The sequence below is a fragment of the Hypomesus nipponensis genome, chromosome 14 (genome assembly GCF_054491055.1).
Source record: "Hypomesus nipponensis isolate SF chromosome 14, ASM5449105v1, whole genome shotgun sequence".
Classification (NCBI taxonomy): domain Eukaryota; kingdom Metazoa; phylum Chordata; class Actinopteri; order Osmeriformes; family Osmeridae; genus Hypomesus; species Hypomesus nipponensis.
Window position 1 is genome coordinate 1715601 of NC_140374.1, and position 17310 is coordinate 1732910.

At 47.4% G+C, this 17310-nt stretch overlaps 1 protein-coding gene across 1 annotated transcript in view; it reads right to left on the minus strand.

Annotated features, from left to right (window-relative positions):
* The window catches only part of immp2l (inner mitochondrial membrane peptidase subunit 2), a 78856-nt gene that overhangs the window by 50100 nt on the left and 11446 nt on the right, over positions 1-17310 (minus strand). The window lies entirely within an intron of this gene.

The following is a 17310-nucleotide window of genomic DNA, read 5'->3' on the forward strand; positions in this document are numbered from 1 at the left end:
CCACATGGTTACCTTTTGGGATGTGTGGTAAATTAAGATAAATATATCCAGTAGGTGATTGTAATGTTCTTCCAGTTGCAGTAAAACTTTCAGCAGCTCTCTGTATCAGCATTAATCACGACTTAAGAGTTTTGAGGAGAATTAAAGCAGTACATTATCTTTATAACTATATTTCTACAAATGAGGCTGTTTTCTACTCATTTAATATTTAACATTTTCATAATTTAGTTGGGGTTTTTTTCCCATACAAAGCGACATTCAATATGCAGTATTTGTAAGATCAGAAAATGAAGGCTCTGAAGGGACAGAATCAATGAGTCTGTATCTACCAGCACAGTGCAAAGCCCATCTTAGCTACCAGGCACAGTGCAATAATATCTCCACTACAGTGCAAAATAACATCCCAATTAGTGTCCACAGTGTTATACATCAACCAATGTCATGGGTGCCATCTCTTACACAACAGTGCAATCTCCAATACCAGGCCTACATGTAGGTCTGTTTTATAACGATGAAATCATTGCAGCATGCTATCCACTTCACAGCTCCAACAAACTCCACACGACTGACATCCAAATCTGCTATTTACACGATGTACTTTAGCACCAATTCAATTCAGATATTTCTATACACTTCTTTCAAACGTACTCTCTTTTGGCTACGGATCACGGGGAGCTGTCTAGCTTCCATCCATCATGGAGAAGTTTGCCAAACACAACAACATTGTGGGAGTAGCTAGATGTATGACCGACACTGGCTGCCACAGAGACAGAATGGATGCTTCTTCCTTGGAATGAGCCCTTAAAAAGACATTATGCAGCTCAGTCTCTCCCTCGTAAACAGAGGCTCAGAGGACGACGCTGATCGTGGCAAGCCATCCCCAGCCGCTCCGCATCGAGACCGTCACGCCGGCGGTGACAAATGATGTTCCGGCGCGTTCGTGGCGGCTCACGCCAGGCGCAGTACGACACAGGCCTTCACTTGGAGAGAAGAAAGCGAACGTCGGAAAATCTGTCTGATTTAAAAACGAAATTGAAAGCAGAAGTGCCAGTCGGGCCAGTGTGAGTGAGCAGGGGGAGGAGAATGTGTTTGTCTCCTGGAAACCGGACCCGTAACGTAACACAACTCTATAAGGCCAAGGGACGCAACGAAACAAGCCTCACACATGGAATCGGTCAACAAACATTTAAGGGTCCTGTTAAGATACACTGTCTGGTATCGTAAAAAAGCAAAACAGATCACATGAAAGAGACATTTCTTGAAAGACGGGCCACTGTGAAAAACGATGGTGGTTGTGAGGGTAGTTTGGGGGAGGGGTGCCACAGTAATCTGCAACTGAAGATTCTCTCTGCTATCAAGATTCACAGACATCCTGCTGGCCAGCCCAGGCGAACTCTGTCTGAAGCAGGAACAGGACTGCAATAAATCAGTCGCCTGGGAACTCAAACATGCTTAAACATGAGTCCTGGTGGGGGGGGGTGGGCATCACACACCGAACACTTCTCAGCCTGCACTGCAGTCTGAGGCCCATTCATCACCACGCAGCACAGACATCTCCAGCAGATGCCACGCGTCCTTTAATGGCTTTGCGTCCTGGTTTCGTCTGCCATGCGCGAGCTTATCACCAGCGATGAAATGATTACTAATGGGTCACGCGTACCAACCCCCGGACTCTGCGACAGCGGCGCGAAGAGGTGCGGCCTTCGTGTGATCGACTCAACGCCACCTCCACCTCTGTGACAGGTGGGACGTTGAGGTAAAACACCAGCGGTAATGAGGCCAACATGGGCACTAGAACTCTGACATGTCTATACCTGGAGCTGGGTCATGAACTCGCTCTGTCACCGAGGGTACGGAGGAGACAGCACCATACCTTAACGTGCTGGCAGCTGAGCCCAAACTACCCCGACAGTCTGTGACTGTTCCTCTCCCCTCCCTGACAAGGGCTCACAGGCACACACATAATGACCTGTCACCGGCCTGTCTCCCGGGAGAAGCGAATGAAGACAATAAGGAAATGACACGCCTGCATTCAAATGGCCCATTCCAGGAATGAACACACACCTATCCCCCCATGCTCTGCAGGATGTATTTCTTCCACCCTGACTTGGCGCTAGTGCATTTGTATTACACCTGTTTTGAGATGAGTATTCAATATCGTTATTGGCACTTTTCCCTTCACTCCATGGAGGAGTATATGAATGATCTGATAATGTATCTTCCTCCTTCACTGGTGCCCTCAACTTGTAGATTATCTACGTTCCATAAAGTGACTCCAAACGTGGGATATGAGTTGAAAGACTTACTGTCATTACAGTACAGTGATATTCATTAAGGGGAAAACAAAAGGTCCTAACTGAAATCAGGACTTGTCATATTCGCCTCACACTTAAAAAAAAAAAAAAAAGAATCCTTCCTAAGCAAAGCCTTATAACAAATTTAACAAATAATAAGTTGTTAGTTAATCAACCAAATAAACTTTGATTCTTTCCACTTACATATTAATCAACTCAAGAAGTGTAACTTTAACATAGTTAAGTCACAACAGAGCTGGAATCACAGGCCTAATGTTGAATGTTGAAGTTACAGCACACAGGCCTGTGAACTCCTAGTCAACTGTACCGCCCACTGTTGAGGATCATCCTCAGCCCCAGGTGGGTCTAGATTAACCGTGAACAGCCTGGGAGTCAGCTCTTCATTACTGATAAAACGTTGCCCTTAATTGGCTTCGTAATGGCGGCAGAAGAAAGAGGCGCTGATGTTCAAAAGGACAAGGTCACATCGCTGAGTGACTTTGATGTCAAATAGCCTCAAAACGATGACACCCGCCTCCAGTAGCATTCTTGGTTTACAGGAAGCTGTCAAGGCTTCTGTCATGGCTGATTAATATCCACTGTGAGCCCTTCTCTTCCCCCAGCCTTCACACAGCCTGTGTGCTGTTCACTTCCTATGGTTTATGTTGGTACTTCCCATTGATTTTGGAAGGGTATCCAAAGATTTAATTACACAAGTAACACATAAACTGTCCCATGCCAATAGTAGTTACAGCCTGAGAAAAATACAGCTGTGCCTGTTAAAAAGAATGGCCGTTGAGGGCGAGTGAGGCAATCGCTTAGTTTACTGGTGTAAAAGCACTCTGTGTTCTACAGTCTACAGGACTCTGCTGGGTTCGGTCGCCTCATCCGGTACGCGAGGCATATGACAGGAGACCCCAGAGCGGAGCAATAATAACTTAGCTGCTGAAGTTTAATCAGCGGAAGCAATCCAACACATCCTGCCTTGCTCATTTGCAGCAATTAGTCAAAGTCACATCCACTCACCTCTCAAACCGGGCTCCTGCAGTTCAATGGCCAAACAGTTTCCTCTCCGCAAATGCTAATGACTGCGGGGGTCAGCTTGTTGTGTCTAAACGCGATCATCAACTACCAACTATGGCTCGAAGGCGTGTGAGGTATTAAAAGCGTCTGTTAAAGTTAACAATGTAGGTTTGTGGCCCTCTCATGGATTGAATTGGTTTTTTAAACAATGAACGACTTAACTTCCAAGAAATTGGTATACTGGCTTCTCGGACCGCAAGATCCATCCATCCATCGATTAATTACGTAAATGGAGGAAAAGAGTTTTCTTGCAAATACTGGCGGTAGCCCTACTAAAGGACAGGAGGTGAAAACCCTGAATTGGATTTAAATTATGGCTTTCAAGGTGCATCCACTTAATTCTATTACATGACCGCCGTAAATTCCACACCCTCGTACCGCCACTGCTTTTCATCACGCTATATCTTCTTGTCGATTTCACTGGTGTGGACGGCCTCCGCTCTTGAGCGGTCTCCAGACCAAGGGGAGGTTTCGACCCGCTCCCCCCACGCCGACAGAGCATGTCAACCGCATGTGATCGCTTGCTCAGAGCTGGGAAATTTACATTCTTACCTACAGGTGCAGCAACGTGGGGGGAGGCCAACATGCCAGTCATTTTTCCCAGGAGAAATCACACCAATTGCCATTTGGAAAATGAATTCAGTGACCTATGATAATGGAATATTCATTTGCACTGTGCTTGCTGTGCTTGAACTCGGAATGAGAGCTTTTCTTTTAGCCTTTCACTCATGCAGAATTCATTTGTGATAATTATCACAAGACTGCAAAAAAAATGACCAAAGGAGGAGATCCCGAAACACAAAAAGTGATGATAAAGACCAAGCATTTGATGCAGTGCCAAAGTAGGCTTTTGTGCACGAACAACAGAGCCACACATAGAGACCATAGGATTCAGTAAACAACACTAGTGATTTGGCTTGACAGGTTTCAATACAGGCCACTTTAGAAAGAACAATGAATATGCCTATACATCCATCAAAGATACAGTATATAGCCTTCCCTGCACACACACAGACTGCCATTTGAAACAGAGAGTTTAGTCATTTGAGAGTATACTGTAGACTCAAAGGAGACAAACCTGACATATAGCCTATCCCTAGAGAGGGTGGATAAGGGAGGGGGGGTACAGATTTAAAAATAGCAAGCTTGCTTTCATTTGAAAACTATTGAAACGAAGGCAGTTCTTACTCTTCAAAAAAGAGAGGAGTCTGACTTCTGATAATGACGGCGTATCATGCAGGCAATGATAGCTGTGTCAAGTCACTGGTAGCAAGGAAAATCTTTGATATCACTGAAATGTGTAGCATCGTGACAATCCCAGATGGACAGGATCGTTTGATCAGAATGACAGCAGATGCACTGGAGATAGCGTTTCATTACAACTGAGATATTCATATCCGAGCATGAGGCACAGTAACTGTAACTCAATCCTGTCAAGACATGAGGAATATCAAAATTCAAAACACTAACTGTCTGGATTTCATCTCTAGGCAAATCAATATTAAAACACACACACTTTGAAAAATGTACCTTCAAAATACAGTACAAAGCAGATCCTTGCAGTACAGCCAGTCTGAAAGCTCCTGGCTGTGCTGGTAACCCCACAGCGAGCAAGGTCACATATCTGCAGCCTGATAGACCAGGGCTTCAGTTCTGCAGCTTAATTAGTTTTAAACAAGTCTGTTATGCAGCTGGATCAAAACACACGATCTGCGACACCTCATCTCACCTCACACAAGATGACAGTGGTCCTCTGGTTCTCAAACGGTCTGTTTTCATGTAATCTTACTGGTAAGTTTGAATACAGACAAGGGAAGTCTCTAAACAACTTTGTGAAATATGAAATACTGATATGAATGCTCAGTAGTCAAATCTTGATGAAACACAATAATAATTATTATAATTATAATAAATGCCTAAACCAAAAGCCAGACTCTTGGTTGTTGTATGTTTTTCATGTGTCACAATTGGAAACAAGATGAAGGTTCACCTGCAAGAAAGACTCACATAAACTATAAACACAAGTCTCCTTTGGAGACATGTTAAACTAGTAAATTGTTGTTGATTGTATTCAGTAATGATTTATACTGGTTGTCTAAGGTCAACAACATTAACTGTAACTATATGTACAGGGAGTTAAACATAAATATGATCCCCCGATACTCAATTATAAATCTGTTACATTTCTGAACATTATCTCCTCCACAGGCCTAGTTTGTGGCATAGGGCCTACCAATAAGGCTATGGGGGGAAACGTAAACAAACAAAAATGTGCTGAAATATCCCATTAATGTTTTTGATGGGTATTGTGTTATCAACTCTGAACATAAAGAAACCTTCAAATAATCCAAAATTAAGTAAGGGTTAAAAAGTCAGTCAATATGGCAGAACACTGGCTCTTAAATGTTAATCCTGAGCTAAAACAGGGGAAAACTAGCCTGGCTGCCAGCCCAACTTCTCCCACCCACAAATTTTTTTTTTCGGGAAGTTGGGTCTGGAGGGTCTCGTATTGGGGACAACTACAGAAAACCCAGAATCGGGACGGACCAATGAAATTGCCAGGGCGGGCTTTATACAATGATGGACAGATGATCAACAGTAACGTAATCAACAACGTCACGAAAGAGCCCTTGGGTTGAATTCGTTTTCAACAAATAAAATAATACGTTGCTCTGATTGGTTGTAGGTCTATCCAATTGAGCGTAGAGGCATTTGTTTTACGAGTTCGGTTGAAACACGCTCTGTACTCAAAGGCCAACGGAGAGTTTTCAGACTCATATTCTGACTAGAATTATGAGTATGACAACGTCAGGCTAGGGGGAAACGATATGATTTTTACAATACAGCCAAACAGTGGTTATCTCTATAGAATCCTCTGGCAAATTTCCCCCAGTTTAAATGCCGGTTTTTAAAATGGCTACTAATTATCATTCGGCAGTAATATGTATGAAACCGGAGTTCAGTTTTGCTAACTGTATCCCGGATATCCTCTCAGGAGAGCGTTAACAGGCGATCCGCGACGTGTTACCTTAGCAACGTCTAAAAATGCAGCCGGGAGCAGCGAGGCAGCGACAGGCGGGCAACTTGGCTCGTTGCAGCGAGTGTGACATGATTGACAGAAATAGTACAAAGCACCGTCACTGGAAGCAGCTGGGGTGGCTGAGATTCACCGTTAAAATGTGGGATTACAGGCGGTGTGGATGCAGAGGGTTCAACAGGACGCGTCGTGATCCCAACATTTAATACTCTTGTTTACAGAGATAATGCGCTGCTGCTCAGACTGCCTCAGCAAGAAAATGAAATTAGAAACGCAAGAGTTAATTGTTTTCCTATTATGAATGTGAATTAAGTAATACAATATTGTGAATTCAAATTGAATAGTACAGTAGGTAACAAGACAGCTAGTTTCTGAAGATAGTAATCACTGAACATGGGGGTTCAACAGAACACATCCCAATTTCAAATAATTATTTGAAATAAGATCATGTAAAATGTGGAAAATACAGAAAAAAGTGTGAGGAGACCTATGTTGTTGTGGCAAATCACATTTATTCAGAGATTAGGAGAGAATTCCTCAGTTAATTCTCGGGTCCTTGGGTTATCAGGGGGTGCCCTTGGTGTGCCTGTGTCATTCATCATCTTTTAAGCAGGGTTGCAATGGGAGCTCATCCTGGGTGCTGAGCTGCAGGATGTTTAAGCAGAACGTTTAAGCAGAACTGTGGCCCAGCCAGCCAGCTTGCCCGCGGCTCTGGGTCATATTTCCTCATTTAAGCAGAGCATCCTTTCCTGCTCCCTACTGCCTGGCTGAGATGAGAGATATCAGGGATCCCAGGGCTGTCTGGGGGCCTGTTCACCTCACCCAGGGCTGTCTGGGGGCCTGTTCACCTCACCCAGGGCTGTCTGGGGGCCTGTTCACCTCACCCAGGGCTGTCTGGGGGCCTGTTCACCTCACCCAGGGCTGAGTGGGTCTCTTCAAGGACCACACCAAAGCTCAGCACTGACCTGCAGGAGGAGGCAGGAGGGGGGCTGACCTGCTCACTGCTGGCTGGGGGGGCAGGAGGGGGGCTGACCCGCCCACTGCTGGCTGGGGGGGCAGGAGGGGGGCTGACCCGCCCACTGCTGGCTGGGGGGCAGGAGGGGGGCTGACCTGCTCACTGCTGGCTGGGGGGGGGGGGGGGGGCAGGAGGGGGGCTGACCTGCTCACTGCTGGCTGAGGGGGCAGGAGGGGGGCTGACCTGCTCACTGCTGGCTGGGGGGCAGGGGGGGGGGCTGACCTGCCCACTGCTGGCTGAGGGGGCAGGAGGGGGGCTTTGGAGCAGTGGTGGTATTATAAGCCAGGAGGTCGTCTTTAACATCGATCTTTATCGACAGGAGACAACCCCCTCAAGATGCCCCGTCTCCACGTCAACAGGAGGTGGTGGAACACCAGGTCCAAACTAATTCAATAGCACATTAGTAACACGAGAAACAATGAGGTCTAACCCAAGTTGAGAGGCAGATTCTGTTTAGCAGAAATACTGCAGGGTCTGTATTTAATCTGACGCCAGGGGCAAATGTCTTAGTGGTTAAACCACAAAAAGCGATGAATCTTACGACATCATCCATGCACCATGGTGGTTGGTAAAAACAGGACTGATCACTGTTTTCCAGCAAACAGTGAGCTACAGCCAGCATGACGGTTTAGCTAAATGTATCTCCCTCTCTCTCATGTCATAAAGCCATGAGACCCCTCATTTTTCCCTAGGCAACGCAGTGGGCTTCTCATTTCATAACATGAGAACAGGAAACACTACATTCAAAATAATCAAACAATAATATTACAAACAGAATTTCCCATTACACCCCATCACCCAAAAAATTCCTATTTCCTTTTCGGCGATGACAGCTACAGATTCCATCGCCCTCAATTTCCCTCCAAACAGAGGAGAATAGAGAAGTGAGCTAACAGCCCTGGAGCCCTTCCGGATCCGTGCCTCCAGTCTCAGATAGCTGAATGCTTATTGGCCCTTTCCAGAGCTATCACCTGTTATGGCCCCATGTTCACCTGCGGCACTCTATTTGTCCTCACAACAGAGGTCCTCAAAACAGAGGTCCTCAAAACAGAGGTCCTCACAACAGAGGTCCTCACAAAGTCATGAATAAAGAAGGAGAGGAGGGAGAGAAGGAGAGGAGGGAGAGGAGGGAGAGGAGGGAGAGGAGGGAGGCAGAGAAGGAGAGGAGGGAGAGGAGGCAGAGAAGGAGAGGAGGGAGAGGAGGCAGAGAAGGAGAGGAGGGAGAGGAGGGAGAGGAGGGAGAGGAGGGAGGCAGAGAAGGAGAGGAGGGAGAGGAGGCAGAGAAGGAGAGGAGGGAGAGGAGGCAGAGAAGGAGAGGAGGGAGAGGAGGCAGAGAAGGAGAGGAGGGATAAAGAGAGGGGGAGGGGGGAGTTAGAGATGGTGGGGGGGAGGCAGAGAGGGTGAGGGGGGAGGCAAAGAGGGTGAGGCAGAGAAGGTGAGGGGGGAGGCAGAGAGGGGGAGGGGGGAGGCAGAGAAGGTGAGGGGGGAGGCAGAGAGGGGGAGGGGGGAGGCAGAGAAGGTGAGGAGGGAGGCAGAGAGGGGGAGGGGGGGGGCAGAGAGGGGGAGGGGGGAGAGGAGGCAGAGAAGGTGAGGGGGGAGGCAGAGAAGGTGAGGAGGGATAAAGAGAGGGGGAGGGGGGAGTTAGAGATGGTGGGGGGGGGCAGAGGGGGTGAGGGGGGAGGCAGAGAGGGTGAGGGAGTGAGGGGGGAGGCAGAGAGGGTGAGGGGGGAGGCAAAGAGGGTGAGGCAGAGAAGGTGAGGGGGGAGGCAGAGGGCTCCCACTTCCTGCCCTGCCCTGGGCCAGACCCCCCAGGAGCACAAACCACCAGACCTAAAATAACACCTCCCCACTTGCCTGCCTGCCTCCTTCCTCCACCTCTCCCTCCGCCTCTCCCTCCGCCTCTCCCTCCACTTCTCCCTCCACCTCTCCCTCCGCCTCTCCCTCCACCTCTCCCTCCACTTCTCCCTCCACCTCTCCCTCCACCTCTCCCTCCACCTCTCCCTCCACCTCTCCCTCCGCCTCTCCCTCCGCCTCTCCCTCCGCCTCTCCCTCCACTTCTCCCTCCACCTCTCCCTCCGCCTCTCCCTCCACTTCTCCCTCCACCTCTCCCTCCACCTCACCCCCCCCCCCCAGAACAGGAGAGAGGGGACGAGATATAGTAAGGGAGAGAGGGGAAAGCTGCGGCACATTGACTCGTCCCTAAACACCAGAGGAAGGGCCATCCGTCTCGCTCAGTGGAGGTTTATAAATACCTCCATCTCTAGTGGAGGAGCCCGCCTACCCCACACCGCCCCCTGCCAGCTCCATAGGTGCTGAGAATAACCAGGAAACACACAACACAAAAACAAACCCTTGCACGGCCACTTTACTGTACGTGTGTGTGTGTGGATCCTGGGGCCTACGCATCCCAACGCACTGAAGGCTTGTTTTCCCCCTCGAGTGGGAAGAAGCATCCTTCAGGCTGCTTACCAACGGGTTTTTCCCAGCCTTGCAGAACCTCTAGTTTAAAATACAGTTCTAAATATTGACTGCCCAGACCTCCATAATGTGTCCTCTCTCCCTGGCTGCTGTGAGAATGTGTGAGCAGAAGCCTTAATCACAGGAATTATGTGCAAATGCTGCCAACGCACAGCGATACAATCCATTTTTAAGTTGAAGTATTCTTGCCAAGCCAGAAGAGAGTGGGCTTCTAGCCTCCCACTAAGGGTAAGCCACGCTACAAAGCATGAAGCATTGAACATTTAAGAGGGCACAGTTAAAGCTGAATCTGCCCAGATTCCAAAGTTATTTCAGGACAATGCAAAACACAAACACTGGCTAATTACAGTGTCACAGTGCTTTTGAAAAAATCACAATCAATCTTTCAACCTCGACTAGAGAGCTACCTCTGAGTTTCCTGGCTTTAGCTCCAATTAGCATATAGGTAACTCTCCAGTCCCCCCCCCTGCTCCCACACACATGCTTGTTATTGTCCTCGAGCAGAGCTTCTGATTAGCGGCTTAGTGTGTTGACAGTGCCTCGCTGGCTCTTTATCTGCAGCCCTCATATCACCACACTGGTCTGACAACGACACTGCAAACCTTGGTCCAATTAGCATAATCATGCTAAAACACAAGTGCTGGGGACTTTGAACACGACAGCCTGGGGGATAGCCTGTGGGAAAAGATGCTGGATTACAGAGCAGTAGATTACAGACCACAAATTACACAATGGGACCCAAAGAAAGTGTAGGTTGATGAGTTTCTAACTTCGCCCTCATGTCTGTTTGGGTCCTGAGCGCCATCCATGCACCCTCATCCAACCAGGCACAGCCATTCAAGAAACGGTTTCCACCTCTGTTTGAAAGGTGAACTTCAAATCCCCAGGGTTACAACTTTAGCTCTTTTAACCACAATCCTTCTGGGGCCGTGGGATAATACTATCTCCAACTTTAAAATGTGTCACCGTACCACTCCAAATGATAAATCCTTGCCCCTTTGGCATTCGAAACACCAATTTCCTTCCATCCACAGCCCAATTTTAACTTAAAGCTTTTATCCTGCCCTCAATATGTCAAGAGAGTAACCTGCTCACAACGCGTTCTTGGTGTGGGAAGGGTGGCGGCACTGTTAAATGGAGAAATGAGGAAATATTTCATGTCGAGGTAATTCCCATTTCATCCCCTGCTTTCCTGATAGATGTGAATGCCAGAAAACCAGCTTTGATGTTTGTACAATTACACGGCATATGAATGAAGGGAATATCTCTTCGGCACATAAGCAAAATACCCGCTGGGTCAGATGACAGGGCTGCCTTGTAATGAACAACATCATTTGTGTAGGGAGACCAGCGCTCATCCACATCTCCTCATGCAGAGAGCTTCTGAACACGTACATCAGGAGAATCAGCAGGCAGGCGGAGATAGAGAGAAAGAAAGACGGAGATGTACAAAGAGAGACAGAGAGAGAGAAAGCAGAGAAAGAGAGAGAGGGAGGGAGATGGAGAGAAAGAGAAGGAGATGGGAAAAGAGAGAGAGAACAACATAAACACTGAGTTGTGCTGGCAGATATGAATTAAAATGAAAAGACATCATGACAGCCAAGTCGGCATTTTTTTCCCTGTCCCCCTTCCATTTTTTCCCCCTTTTCCCCCATTTTAGGAAAACCTGTTATCTCCAATGTTTCATCTGAATGCAGTCCTACTTCATTGTCTTGATACGAGCCATCCTAGAATCTGACTTACAGCAGGGCCCTGTGTTCGGGGCCACAGCATGGATCACAGCAGAGAGACTGCAGCACCAGCATCTGTGATGAAGTGAAACCCAAACACATAGCTCATTCCTGCACCTGCAGACGTTCCTTCAATCTGCCCCGACTCTCAAAAGGTTCTTATTACCCCGGCCTGCCTTTGCTCTCCTCATATCTCAGGTAGACACATACAACCACTATAAGAGTAAAGCTACTTGGGCATTTTTCCTCAGTCGACTGTGTGGAATTTTACCCCAATCAACTTTTCGGAGGGGCGCCCCGGTTCAAGGCGAACTATCTGAACGTAGAATTTACCAAAAGGCGGAAGCATTCATTCATCACATCTGATAAGTGGAATTGAACAGGGAGCCGGAGCCCGATGGGAGCAGCTGTAGAGGGGAGAGGAAGCTCTGCAGAGAGGACTACAGAGCCACTGGGTTTAGCCCTGACATCCTTGGAAGTATATATCACAATATCAGGTTACTATCCAGCACACCAAGTACTGGATGAATTGAGGTTGGGGTTATTAATTCCGATTATATAAAGAGCTCACCTGTATTCATTTATATAGGTCATAAAATTGTGTGAGATTGTGTGGAAATGTGTTTCCAACTCCAACACATGAATGAGAAGCATTGATGTGCAGAAGATGCAGGTTCCACACCATGTCCTGGAGGGTCAGATGGCTGAGCGGTTAGGGAGTCGGGCTATTAATCAGAAGGTTGTTGGTTCAATTCCCGGTTGTGTCAAATTACGTTGTGTCCTTGGGCAAGGCACTTCACACTACTTGCCTCGGGCCCTGTACACACTGTAAGTCGCTCTGGATAAGAGCGTCTGCTAAATGAATACATGTAAATGTCCTCGACAGGACAGAAGGACAGTCTGTTGTGATCGTCTTTATGCTATGCTAACATGGCTACAGTAGACATGGACATTATTGGTTGATAGCCTATGCATGCTGATCACTGAAAGGTCCTCTTTAAAGTTATATAGAAACAATTTATATGATAAGTAATCTAGAATTTGTAGGATTTAAGGTCCATCGACTTAGAGATCAGGATGCATAATACAAAGCCTAATTGTGTGTAAATAAAGTCTCGAATGACACTGACGATGGTAAATGCCATGGTCATAGAGACTTTTATCTGTAAAACACACACAGAAAACAAATGGAACAGAGAAAAGATAAAGCAGCTTTGATCCCAAAGCTGGCAGCCATTCCTCAGATGAAGTACATGTCTTCTTTTCTGTCTTTAAGTGTCCAGTACATGTGAATATTTACTGCATAATTAGCATGAAGGACCATAAATGTTAAAGCAAAGTGAAGATATGAATACCTAATTTACTGCTCTAATGAACAGGAAGTCAAAAATATATAAATATTTATAGAGTGATGAGATTTCACGGGGCATTAAATTAATGTACTAATTCAGTCCATTCTTATCAGCATGCTGAATAAAATATCTTCCTCTCAGCATCCAAACGCTGGGTTTGAGACTGTGTCTTTAGTCCAAGAAAAATGTTAAGCGCCGGTGAAGGTGTGAGTGTGTGTCAAAACCGGATATCCTTATCTTAGAGGGCACGGCCTGCTTTTAGTGGAGGCCATTACCCAGCTATCATACCCCCTCTGCACTCTCACAAATGACAGATAATGACACTATTACTGCGACCAGGCAGCGCACATGTCAAAACATCCCAATCGAGGAGAGGATAACCAGATTGATCTCTAATGGCAAAACAAACTCTCTTTACCACCCTCTCTCCCTCTCTCTCTCCCTCCCTTCCTACATCCATGCCCCTGCAGAGGCCAAGGTGTGGGGTCCATTCTGATCCTCTTTCCCAGGGACCCTGCCACACGTCAGGACCCTGCCACACATCAGGGACCCTGCCACACATCAGGGACCCTGCCACAGCTCCCTCCCTCCCCCCTCACCTCCCTCCTTCTCCTTCCCTCCCCTCTGAAGACCGAGCCAAGGACCTCCATCCTGTCTGTCCGCTCCACCTACCTCCGGGCGCAGCCGTCCGACCAACATGTCTGCAGAGCGCTGATTGTCAGCTCTGAGTCTTTCTGAGCATCTCAGAGGGGGTTGTCCCCGCTCTCCGCAGCCTGTCTTTGTAACCCCAATCCTGGAACAATAACAGCTTTGGTCACAGGCTGCTAAAACTCAGCTTGACAAAGCCTGGATGAGGAAGGAGCTCACTGAGCTGTTACCAAACCGGATCCTGTTGATGCTAATTACACACAAACTCAATACAGTCCAGGCTGAATCTATCCTTCCACTTCCTGACATCTACACTTCAAAGCGACAGGAAGGCAGTACTGTACAGTGCTCAAGACGTCAAGCTTTTGAAGGTTTACATGGCTCCTGCGTTGGTCCATGAATATTCATAACAGGAAAAACTTTTACCTCAAACTTCTGCTCACACCCCCACCCCCTTTTTTTCCAAAGATGGTAATCTTCCAAAAAATACATGTCATAAACAAAGCTAGCGTTTCAAGCAGCAGCACTATTCATCTCTTACGACGCCTATTTATAACCTGAGAGAAACATTCCTACCCTTCCAGAGGAAAATTATGTTTTGCAGAAATCTGTTTCTCAGCCTGCTCAGACAAAAATGGTTATGTTCACAGCAGAACATAAAATCAATCAGGTTTGTAATGGTCTACACGGAGAGCATGACAAACAGCCGTTGCAGCGGATGGCTTTCTGTAGATGCACTCGGAACAATAGTGACAGAGGCTTTTTCCTTATTCACTGCAGCCTGAAAATGAGAAACATTCTGTAAATAAGATATTACTCTATGGACTATAATATTCCCTTGGACAATTTGCTTTTAAAATGAGTGCCAATTATAAGTGGGCATCAGTCTCCAGTGTACCAAAGCAACACCACATTTTACATTTAAATACAGGTTGAAATTCCTGGCAAATGAGAAATAAAGATTTTCATATTTTCTTTTTTTTTTTTACCCTGGGGCAGTCGATATATCTATTTCACAGTATTGCTCTCACAGGTATCTATTAGCATTAAGATGAACCTTTCTCCCTCAGTTGACTCAATCTACTCTGGATATAGATGGACATGTAAACCCCCCCAAAATAAGAATTACCTACAAAGTGTGATTCTGGCTATAATATCATATGCATGGGTGACTACACATCATGACTAGAGGCGTAATATATATTTCACAGTATTCAGCAAGCGGTAAACAAGAGTTGGCGACACACAGCGCACCATGAAGCTCTCGATGAGGGCCTCGTCTGTACCCTCCCGCACGACACGTCCTCCCCTCCTGACTGGTTGCCCTGCTCCTGTTGACATCATCTGAGCTATGAACCTTGAAGTCAGCTCTCGGGGTGAACCCCACCGTGACGTCAGATTAGCTTCCAGCGCTAGCTTCTAGCGCTAGCCTCACTGTTCTGCTGCTTCCTGTTCTGCTAGGAATAGTCCTTGATGAAGGCTGAACATCCTGTTTACAAAAGCAGCCTGCCCCCTGTAGGAAGAGGCCGGCATCTTGGGGTGATGATGGGGTGATGATGGAGTGATGATGGGGTGATGATGGGGTGATGATGGAGTGATGATGGAGTGATGATGGGGTGATGATGGAGTGATGATGGAGTGATGATGGAGTGATGATGGGGTGATGATGGAGTGATGATGGGGTGATGATGGAGTGATGATGGGGTGATGATGGGGTGATGATGGGGTGATGATGGAGTGATGATGGGTGATGATGGAGTGATGATGGGGTTAGATGGGGTGATGATGGAGTGATGATGGAGTGATGATGGAGTGATGATGGGGTGATGATGGGGTGATGATGGAGTGATGATGGGGTGATGATGGGGTGATGATGGAGTGATGATGGGTGATGATGGAGTGATGATGGGGTTAGATGGGGTGATGATGGAGTGATGATGGAGTGATGATGGAGTGATGATGGGGTGATGATGGAGTGATGATGGGTGATGATGGAGTGATGATGGGGTTAGATGGGGTGATGATGGAGTGATGATGGGTGATGATGGGGTGATGATGGAGTGATGATGGGTGATGATGGAGTGATGATGGGTGATGATGGAGTGATGATGGGGTGATGATGGAGTGATGATGGGTGATGATGGAGTGATGATGGGGTTAGATGGGGTGATGATGGAGTGATGATGGGGTGATGATGGGGTGATGATGGGGTGATGATGGGGTGATGATGGAGTGATGATGGAGTGATGATGGAGTGATGATGGGTGATGATGGAGTGATGATGGAGTGATGATGGGGTGATGATGGAGTGATGATGGAGTGATGATGGAGTGATGATGGGGTGATGATGGGGTTAGATGGGGTGATGATGGAGTGATGATGGAGTGATGATGGAGTGATGATGGGGTGATGATGGAGTGATGATGGGTGATGATGGAGTGATGATGGGGTTAGATGGGGTGATGATGGAGTGATGATGGGGTGATGATGGGGTGATGATGGAGTGATGATGGAGTGATGATGGGGTGATGATGGAGTGATGATGGGGTGATGATGGAGTGATGATGGAGTGATGATGGAGTGATGATGGGGTGATGATGGAGTGATGATGGGTGATGATGGAGTGATGATGGGGTTAGATGGGGTGATGATGGAGTGATGATGGGGTGATGATGGAGTGATGATGGAGTGATGATGGAGTGATGATGGGGTGATGATGGAGTGATGATGGAGTGATGATGGGGTGATGATGGAGTGATGATGGAGTGATGATGGGTGATGATGGAGTGATGATGGGGTTAGATGGGGTGATGATGGAGTGATGATGGAGTGATGATGGGGTGATGATGGAGTGATGATGGAGTGATGATGGGTGATGATGGAGTGATGATGGAGTGATGATGGGGTGATGATGGAGTGATGATGGGGTGATGATGGGGTGATGATGGAGTGATGATGGAGTGATGATGGAGTGATGATGGAGTGATGATGGAGTGATGATGGAGTGATGATGGAGTGATGATGGAGTGATGATGGGGTGATGATGGGGTGATGATGGAGTGATGATGGAGTGAACAGACCAGGGGTACCCGTAGTGCCAGATGACATTGTGTCCTTGGGCAAGGCCCTTCACCCTACTTTCCTCGGGGGGAATGTCCCTGTACTTACTGTAAGTCGCTCTGGATAAGAGCATCTGCTAAATGACTAAATGTAAATGTCGGTTTGGTCTCAGAATTGATGTTGCTTGCGTGGTTGGGTTACGGCTCCAAAGAACGAAGGCGTGCAGGACTGCAGGACTCTAGTAAGAACACACACCTCTTCACGCCACACGGCAACGTTAAAACCTGACGTCTATCCAAAGAAAACAAACATGCCCTGAGGAATCGTGTTTCAGGCGGGGAGTCGGTACACGCAGTCAGGAGTCCTTGGGGACCAGTGCTTCCTGCTGCGATCCAGACCAGAGAGGGTCTGAATGAGCCAACAATGACGGGAGTCTTGGTATCGGAGCTCTCTAATTGGGGCCGCGGTAATCGCCCTCGTCTCTGCGGTCGAGGCATGTCAACAGGCTCTCGGCTGTGGTGAGTGTGTGTGTGTGTGTGAGTTTATGCATGTGTGTGTGTGTGAGTGCCTGAATGTGTGTGTGTGAGAGAGAGCGTGTGTGTGTGTGTGCGTG